Below are 10,090 nucleotides of genomic sequence, written 5' to 3' on the forward strand. Positions count from 1 at the left end.
TGGGGTGTTTTCAGTCAATTTGAGTGTTCTGTCAAGGGGGACTGTGTAAAAGAAGTCTAGCTTTTTGCTCTTCAATTTTTTTATTATATATACATTGATGTGGTATTTTATTATATGTAGAGAATTTTGCACAAGTTTATATTATGTGATATCTTGTTCTTTTTCCTTTTGATTCCCAGACATGAAATAAATAGGCCTTCTTTGCCATGAAGCCTCGATATGGTATATTGTGCTGCCATAGGGTCTATACAACTGAGTCAGGTTGGGCATGGACTAAAATAGAAACTGTGAGGTAAAATAAATCTTTTCTTTTTACATTCTGATTATCTCAGATATTTGGCATAGCATAGCAATGGAGAGCTGCCTAACAGCATCAAAGCAGATGTGAGTAGATTATTAATTTCTTGGCCATTTTGACAGGAAGTTTAGTACTTTGAGAGCTCTTGTGAGTGAAAATCTACTTGACATAAAGAGTTGGTATTACTGATTTGTTATCAGAGAACATGGTTATTTAACTTTACATACATATATTTTGTTCATATACAAGTAATATAAGATTCAAGTCTCTGCTTCTCAAGTGCTGGAATTAAATAATATAAAATTCAAAGCATTCAAGTCAGGGATATTTACCTATTAGCAACATTATGCAATTATCTCCATTCTTTTATTCCAAAACAATTTTTTCACCTCCTCCCTCCAAAATCCTTTAATCATTAATCAGCGACTCCTTATTTTTCCTTGCCCACATACCCTGGAAACTATTGATTTTATGTTTCTATGGATTTTTATATAAGTGGAATAATATGTCTGACTTAGTTCAGTTACCGTGTTTGTAAAAGTCATGGTTTCATTTTTCTCTCAGTTGAATAGTAATCCATTGTTTGTATGTTCTGCACTTTGATTGTCCATTTATCTGCTGAAGGGTTGTTGGGTTGTTTCTGGTTCCTCACTGTTGTGACACAGCAGCAATAAGCATTGCTGAGCAGGACGCTGAGTCCTTTGGGGATGTGCTGGAGAGTGGTATCTCTGGGTCACGTGGTAGGTTTGCTTTTAGCTCTTAGAAGGTTCTCTATACTGACTTCTAGAGTGGCTGCATTACTTTTCACTCGCACCAGCAATGAATGGGAGTTTCCTTTTTCCCACGTGCTTTACACCATTTGTTGTCATTTGTTGATTATAGGCATTCTGATGAGGATGACATGAAATTTCAAAGTTGTTTAAATGTTCATTTCACTAATTGATAAAGATGATGAAGACATTTTAAATTTAAAAATTTGTTCCCTTGATTGGGTTCTCTGATTTCCTCTCTCTTGACCTTTCCTAATGTTTTAGAGTTCCTGAATGTTTTCTGTCTGGAGTTTTTTAGAAAACAAAAGCACACACACACACACACACACACACACACACACACTTGAAATTTCTGTTTTGTGTGTTTTAATCTGTCGATGAGGCATACCTCTAAGGTTTTTGTTTGATATTCTAGGTTTTTAATTTTCATTTCTAGTTTAGTTAGTGTTATAAATTGGTATTCTTAAAGTCTCCTATAATGGGATTGCTAGCTTCTAGAGGAGGCATATTTCCTTAGTTGTTTATGCTTGTGCTTTTGTGCTGGGGTCTAGGCATATGGAATTGTAATGTTTGAAGTATTTCTTGGTATACATATCTGGTTTTGTCTTTTTGGTTGAGTGTTCTGATGTTCAGCTGCTACTCCCTAGTCTAGATTCTACACAAGTATGGAGGCTGTGAAGTCCCTTGTAGAATGCAATTGTTGGTTGGGTAGGTAGGTAAGTGACACAAAGGAGTAGAGATAGCCAAGAGGGAAAGGCTGCCAGTGTAGCAGAGTCCCCAGGATGTGGTGTGAAAGGTGTAACTCCTGCAGGGATGCTGCAGCAAGACAGCAAGTGAGTCTGTAGATTCCAGTGGAAGATTATGAGTCTATACCAAGAGTATTCTTTACTTCTTTTTTTCAATATATACGTCTTTTATTGTTCCCAAAGATCCAAATTGTACTTGTGATCAGGATCTTATTTCTGGAGCTAGGAAACTGAGGTCTCATTCTTCAGGCTGCTGCATGGTTCTCTTCTCAGAAAATAGATGCCATCCAAAAACTTTCTGATATCCTTGTTTTTAACTGTTGTGGCTTGCTGAATCAGAGCCGCTGAATTTGGAAAAAGTTCAGTATCATTTCCTTCAAGGATTAATTCATCCTTCTGGACTTGAGAGACAGAACAAGCAACACCTGTCCTCATCCGAACTCTCTGGATGTATTTTTCACCCAAGAAATTTTGGATTTCAACCAAAGACCCATTCTCCTGAATAACCACATTGATAGGGAAGTGAGCATACACAGACGTCATCTTGTAATGGAAGCCCAGTGTAACACCTTTGATCATGTTCTGAACATGACTGCAGATGGTTCTGACAGTGGCCAGTTCCTTCCTGTTACCCCACCACTTGTCAACACGGAGCCTTTACTTTTTCTTCCCTAGAAGACTCAGCTCTACATTGATGTGATTGAAGTCCCTCCACAGAGCTCCCATGGGGCCCTTCACAATGACTGTGCACCCCTTCAGAGTGATGTTGACATTTTCTGGAATGTTGACAGTCTGATGGCTGAGAATGGTCTTCATTCTCAGTAGATGGGGCAAACAGCTATTCATTACTTCTTGACAAGTATTTTGAGAAAAGACTTCTACAAGTGGGACTGCTGGGTAAAAAAGCAAATATATTTATTTGTTTACTTGCCTGTCTTTTCTCTCCCTTCCTCTCCTTTCTCCTTCCTGCTCTGTTTTCTCATTTTCTCTTCTTTTCTTGTCTCTTCCCCATCTATTTTCTCTCCTCTAGTTCCACACTACTACCACCACAGCCCACAATGCCTCCCTGTCTATCTCTGTTATTTTCCTTTTCTCCCTCCTTCCCTCCCTTTCATTGTTCTGGAAACAACCAGACAATGTTCTATAACATAGCAAAATCACCACTCCATTCAATGTTGAATAGGGATCACACTCACCTCCAAATATTTGAGAATGCTGTTTATCTACCTGCTTATCAATCAAGTGAGTGGTCAAAGTTGGATTTTTGCTAGTATAATGGGGTGGGAATAAAACCTTTCTTTGTGTAGTTTAATTATCATTTCTATTGTATAATATGTAGGTAATTTTATAGTTTGTTAAAGGATATTATTAACATATCTTTTTCTGTGAAATAATAATTTATTTTCTTGTGACTCCTCTCTATAGGCTTCTACTTGTTTATTTATGTTTTCCTGCGTTTCTCTAAGGAAGTTCTTCATGTCTTTCTTGAAGTCCTCCAGCATCATGATCAAATGTGATTTTAAATCTAGATCTTGCTTTTCTGGTGTGTTTGGATATTCAGTGTTTGCTTTGGTGGGAGAATTGGGCTCCGATGACGCCATGCAGTCTTGGTTTCTGTTGCTTGGGTTCCTGCGCTTGCCTCTCGCCATCAGATTATCTCTGGTGTTACTTTTGTTCTGCTATTTCTGACAGTGGCTAGACTGTCCTATAGGCCTGTGTGGCAGGAGTGCTGTAGACCTGTTTTCCTGTTTTCTTTCAGTCAGTCATGGGAACAGAGTGTTCTGCTTTCGGGCGTGTAGTTTTTCCTGTCTACTGGTCTTCAGCTGTTCCTGTGGGCCTGTGTCCTGAGTTCACCAGGCAGGTTGCTTGGAGCAGAAAAGTTGGTCTTACCTGTGGTCCCGAGGCTCAAGTTTGCTCGTAGGGTGTTGCTATTGAGCTCTCCATGAGGGCAGCAACCAGGAGGGCCTGCGCTGCCTTTTCTGGGAGCCCCCTGTGCACCGGGGTCCCAGATGGCATTAGGTGTTTTCCTCTGGAGTCAGAAATGTGGGCAGAGTGTAGTGTCTTTTGGCTTCCCAGGCGTGTCTACCTCTCTGAAGATTTGGCTCTCGCTCCCACAGGATTTGGGTGCAGAGAACTGTTGTTCGGGTCCCTTCAGGTCCCGGGGGACCTGCAGCTCCAGTGCTCCAATCTTCCGGTTCCCAGAGGCCATATACAGTTTCCTCTTGGGCCAGGGATGTGGGCGGGGGTGGGCAGTACAGGTGGTCTCTTCCACCCTGCAGTCTCAGGAGTGCCCACCTGTCCGGGCGGTGAGCTCTCTTTCCCACAGGGTTTGGGAGCAGTCCCCATTTTTTCTTTTATTATTTTCAGTGGATCTGCTTTTATGTGGAGGTCCTTGATCTACTTGGGCTTGAACTTTGTTCAAGGAGATAAAAAAGGATTGATTTGCATTCTTCTACAGGCTGACCTCTAGTTGAACAAGGACCATTTGTAAACACTGTCTTTTTTTCTGATTGGATGGTTTTAACTCCTTTGTCAAAGATCAAATGACCTTAGGTGTGTGGGTTTATTTCTGGGTTTTTAATTCTATTCCATTGATCTACCTACCTGTCCCTGTACCAATACCATAATTTTTTTATTCTGATTGCTCTGTAATACAGCTTGAAGTTAGGGATGTTGATTTCCCCAGAAATTCTATTATGGTTCAGAATAGTTTTTGCTACCCTATGTTTTTTCTTATTCCAAATAAATTTGCAAATTGCTCTTTCTAACTGTATGAAGAATTGAGTAGAAATTTTGATGGGGATTGCATTGAATCTGTAGGTTGCTTTTGGCAAGATGGCCATTTTACTATATTAATCCTGCCAATCTATGAGCATGGGAGATCTTTCCATCTTCTGAGATCTTTGATTTTTTTCCTTCAGAGACTTGAAGTTCTTGTCATACAGATCTTTCAGTTGTTTGGTTAGAATCACATCAAGGTACTTTATATTATTTGTGATTATTGTGTATGGTGTCTTGTCCCTAATTTCTTTTTTTTCCTTCCATTTTTTCCAATTATTTTTTTATTAACTTGAGTATTTCTTTTTTTTTTATTAACTTGAGTATTTCTTATATACATTTCAAGTGTTATTCCCTTTTCCGGTTTCCGGGCAAACATCCCCCTCCCCCCTCCCCTTCCTTATGGGTGTTCCCCTCCCAACCCTCCCCCCATTGCCGCCCTCCCCCCATAGTCTAGTTCACTGGGGGTTCAGTCTTAGCAGGACCCAGGGCTTCCCCTTCCACTGGTGCTCTTACTAGGATATTCATTCCTACCTATGGGGTCAGAGTCCAGGGTCAGTCCATGTATAGTCTTTAGGTAGTGGCTTAGTCCCTGGAAGCTCTGGTTGCCTGACATTGTTGTACTTTTGGGGTCTCGAGCCCCTTCAAGCTCTTCCAGTTCTTTCTCTGATTCCTTCAACGGGGGACCTATTCTCAGTTCAGTGGTTTGCTGCTGGCATTCGCCTCTGTATTTGCTGTATTCTGGCTGTGTCTCTCAGGAGCGATCTACATCCAGCTCCTGTCAGTCTGCACTTCTTTGCTTCATCCATCTTGTCTAATTGGGTGGCTGTATATGTATGGGCCACATGTGGGGCAGGCTCTGAATGGGTGTTCCTTCAGTCTCTGTTTTAATCTTTGCCTCTCCCTTCCCTGCCAAGGGTATTCTTTTTCCTCATTTAAAGAAGGAGTGAAGCATTCACATTTTGATCATCCGTCTTGAGTTTCGTTTGTTCTAGGGATCTAGGGTAATTCAAGCATTTGGGCTAATAGCCACTTCTCAATGAGTGCATACCATGTATGTCTTTCTGTGATTGGGTTAGCTCACTCAGGATGATATTTTCCAGTTCCAACTATTTGCCTACGAATTTCATAAACTCGTTGTTTTTCATAGCTGAGTAATATTCCATTGTGTAGATGTACCACATTTTCTGTATCCATTCCTCTGTTGAAGGGCATCTGGGTTCTTTCCAGTTTCTGGCTATTATAAATAAGGGTGCGAAGAACATAGTGGAGCACGTGTCTCTTTTATATGTTGAGGCATCTTTTGTGTATATGCCCAAGAGAGGTATAGCTGGATCCTCAGGCAGTTCAATGTCCAATTTTCTGAGGAACCTCCAGACTGATTTCCAGAATGGTTTTACCAGTCTGCAATCCCACCAACAATGGAGGAGTGTTCCTCTTTCTCCACATCCTCGCCAGCATCTGCTGTCACCTGAGTTTTTGATCTTAGCCATTCTCACTGGTGTGAGGTGAAATCTCAGGGTTGTTTTGATTTGCATTTCCCTTATGACTAAAGATGTTGAACATTTCTTTAGGTGTTTCTCAGCCATTCGGCATTCCTCAGCTGTGAATTCTTTGTTTAGCTCTGAACCCCATTTTTTAATAGGGTTATTTGTTTCCCTGCGGTCTAACTTCTTGAGTTCTTTGTATATTTTGGATATAAGGCCTCTATCTGTTGTAGGATTGGTAAAGATCTTTTCCCAATCTGTTGGTTGCCGTTTTGTCCTAACCACATTGTCCTTTGCCTTACAGAAGCTTTGCAGTTTTATGAGATCCCATTTATCGATTCTTGATCTTAGAGCATAAGCCATTGATGTTTTGTTCAGGAAATTTTTCCAGTGCCCATGTGTTCCAGATGCTTCCCTAGTTTTTCTTCTATTAGTTTGAGTGTGTCTGGTTTGATGTGGAGGTCCTTGATCCACTTGGACTTAAGCTTTGTACAGGGTGATAAGCATGGATCAATCTGCATTCTTCTACATGTTGACCTCCAGTTGAACCAGCACCATTTGCTGAAAATGCTATCTTTTTACCATTGGATGGTTTTGGCTCCTTTGTCAAAAATCAAGTGACCATAGGTGTGTGGGTTCATTTCTGGGTCTTCAATTCTATTCCATTGGTCTATCTGTCTGTCTCTGTACCCATACCATGCAGTTTTTATCACTATTGCTCTGTAATACTGCTTGAGTTCAGGGATAGTGATTCCCCCTGAAGTCCTTTTATTGTTGAGGATAGCTTTAGCTATCCTGGGTTTTTTGTTATTCCAGATGAATTTGCAAATTGTTCTGTCTAACTCTTTGAAGAATTGGATTGGTATTTTGATGGGGATTGCATTGTATCTGTAGATTGCTTTTGGTAAAATGGCCATTTTTACTATATTAATCCTGCCAATCCATGAGCATGGGAGATCTTTCCATCTTCTGAGGTCTTCTTCAATTTCTTTCCTCAGTGTCTTGAATTTCTTATTGTACAGATCTTTTACTTGCTTGGTTAAAGTCACACCGAGGTACTTTATATTATTTGGGTCTATTATGAAGGGTGTCGTTTCCCTGATTTCTCTCTCGGCTTGTTTCTCTTTTGTGTAGAGGAAGGCTACTGATTTATTTGAGTTAATTTTATACCCAGCCACTTAGCTGAAGTTGTTTATCAGCTTTAGTAGTTCTCTGGTGGAACTTTTGGGATTACTTAAATATACTATCATGTCATCTGCAAATAGTGATATTTTGACCTCTTCTTTTCCGATCTGTATCCCCTTGATCTCCTTTTGTTCTCTGATTGCTCTGGCTAGAACTTCAAGAACTATATTGAATAAGTAGGGAGAGAGTGGGCAGCCTTGTCTAGTCCCTGATTTTAGTGGGATTGCTTCAAGTTTCTCTCCATTTAGTTTAATGTTAGCAACTGGTTTGCTGTATATGGCTTTTACTATGTTCAGGTATGGGCCTTGAATTCCTATTCTTTCCAGGACTTTTATCATGAAGGGGTGTTGAATTTTGTCAAATGCTTTCTCAGCATCTAATGAAATGATCTTTCAGTTTGTTTATATAATGGATCACGTTGATGGTTTTCCGTATATTAAACCATCCCTGCATGCCTGGGATGAAGCCTACTTGATCATGGTGGATGATTGTTTTGATGTGCTCTTGAATTCGGTTTGCCAGAATTTTATTGAGTATTTTTGCGTCGATATTCATAAGGGAAATTGGTCTGAAGTTCTCTTTCTTTGTTGGGTCTTTGTGTGGTTTAGGTATAAGAGTAATTGTGGCTTCGTAGAAGGAATTCGGTAGGGCTCCATCTGTTTCAATTTTGTGGAATAGTTTGGATAATATTGGTATGAGGTCTTCTATGAAGGTTTGATAGAATTCTGCACTAAACCCGTCTGGACCTGGGCTCTTTTTGGTTGGGAGACCTTTAATGACTGCTTCTATTTCCTTAGGAGTTATGGGGTTGTTTAACTGGTTTATTTGTTCCTGATTTAACTTCGATACCTGGTATCTGTCTAGGAAATTGTCCATTTCCTGAAGATTTTCAAGTTTTGTTGTATATAGGTTTTTATAGTAAGATCTGATGATTTTTTGAATTTCCTCTGAATCTGTAGTTATGTCTCCCTTTTGCTTTCTGATTTTGTTAATTTGGACACACTCTCTGTGTCCTCTCGTTAGTCTGGCTAAGGGTTTATCTATCTTGTTGATTTTCTCAAAGAACCAACTTTTGGTTCTGTTGATTCTTTCTATGGTCCTTTTTGTTTCTACTTGGTTGATTTCAGCTCTGAGTTTGATTATTTCCTGCCTTCTACTCCTCCTGGGTGTATTTGCTTCTTTTTGTTCTAGAGCTTTTAGGTGTGCTGTCAAGCTGCTGACATATGCTCTTTCCTGTTTCTTTCTGCAGGCACTCAGCGCTATGAGTTTTCCTCTTAGCACAGCTTTCATTGTGTCCCATAAGTTTGGGTATGTTGTACCTTCATTTTCATTACATTCTAAAAAGTTTTTAATTTCTTTCTTTATTTCTTCCTTGACCAGGTTACCATTGAGTTGAGCATTGTTCAATTTCCATATATGTGGGCATTCTTCCCTTATTGTTAATGAAGACCAGTTTTAGGCTGTGGTGGTCTGATAGCACGCATGGGATCATTTCTATCTTTCTGTACCTGTTGAGGCCCGTTTTTTGACCAATTATATGGTCAATTTTGGAGAAAGTACCATGAGGAGCTGAGAAGAAGGTATATCCTTTTGCTTTAGGATAGAATGTTCTATAAATATTCGTTAAGTCCATTTGGCTCATGACTTCTCTTCGTCTGTCGACATCACTGTTTAATTTCTGTTTCCATGATCTGTCCATTGATGAGAGTGGGGTGTTGAAATCTCCCACTATTATTGTGTGAGGTGCAATGTGTGTTTTGAGCTTTAGTAAGGTTTCTTTTACGTATGTAGGTGCCCTTGTATTTGGGGCATAGATATTTAGGATTGAGAGTTCATCTTGGTGGATTTTTCCTTTGATGAATATGAAGTGTCCTTCCTTATCTTTTTTGATGACTTTTAGTTGGAAATTGATTTTATTTGATATTAGAATGGCTACTCCAGCTTGCTTCTTCTGACCATTTGCTTGGAAAATTGTTTTCCAGCCTTTCACTCTGAGGTAGTGTCTGTCTTTGTCTCTGAGGTGTGTTTCCTGTAGGCAGCAGAATGCAGGGTCCTCGTTGCGTATCCAGTTTGTTAATCTATGTCTTTTTATTGGGGAGTTGAGGCCATTGATATTGAGAGATATTAAGGAATAGTGATTATTGCTTCCCGTTATATTCATATTTGGATGTGAGGTTATGTTTGTGTGCTTTCATTCTCTTTGTTTTGTTGCCAAGACGATTAGTTTCTTGCTTCTTCTAGGGTATAGCTTGCCTCCTTATGTTGGGCTTTACCATTTATTATCCTTTGTAGTGCTGGATTTGTAGAAAGATATTGTGTAAATTTGGTTTTGTCATGGAATATCTTGGTTTCTCCATCAATGTTAATTGAGAGTTTTGCTGGATACAGTAACCTGGGCTGGCATTTGTGTTCTCTTAGGGTCTTATTACATCAGTCCAGGATCTTCTGGCCTTCATAGTTTCTGGCGAGAAGTCTGGTGTGATTCTGATAGGTCTGCCTTTATATGTTACTTGACCTTTTTCCCTTACTGCTTTTAATATTCTTTCTTTATTTTGTGCGTTTGGTGTTTTGACAATTATGTGACGGGAGGTGTTTCTTTTCTGGTCCAATCTATTTGGAGTTCTGTAGGCTTCTTTTATGTCTATGGGTATCTCTTTTTTTAGGTTAGGGAAGTTTTCTTCTATGATTTTGTTGAAGATATTTACTGGTCCTTTGAGCTGGGAGTCTTCACTCTCTTCTATACCTATTATCCTTAGGTTTGATCTTCTCATTGAGTCCTGGATTTCCTGTATGTTTTGGACCAGTAGCTTTTTCCGCTTTACATTA

General features: G+C 39.7%; 1 pseudogene; it reads right to left on the reverse strand.

Moving 5' to 3' along the window:
* Positions 1 to 2,052: 2,052 nt before the first annotated feature.
* Positions 2,053 to 2,630, reverse strand: Rpl9-ps12 (ribosomal protein L9, pseudogene 12; annotated as a pseudogene).
* Positions 2,631 to 10,090: the final 7,460 nt, after the last annotated feature.

The sequence above is a fragment of the Rattus norvegicus genome, chromosome 3, assembly GCF_036323735.1.
Source record: "Rattus norvegicus strain BN/NHsdMcwi chromosome 3, GRCr8, whole genome shotgun sequence".
Lineage (NCBI taxonomy): Eukaryota > Metazoa > Chordata > Mammalia > Rodentia > Muridae > Rattus > Rattus norvegicus.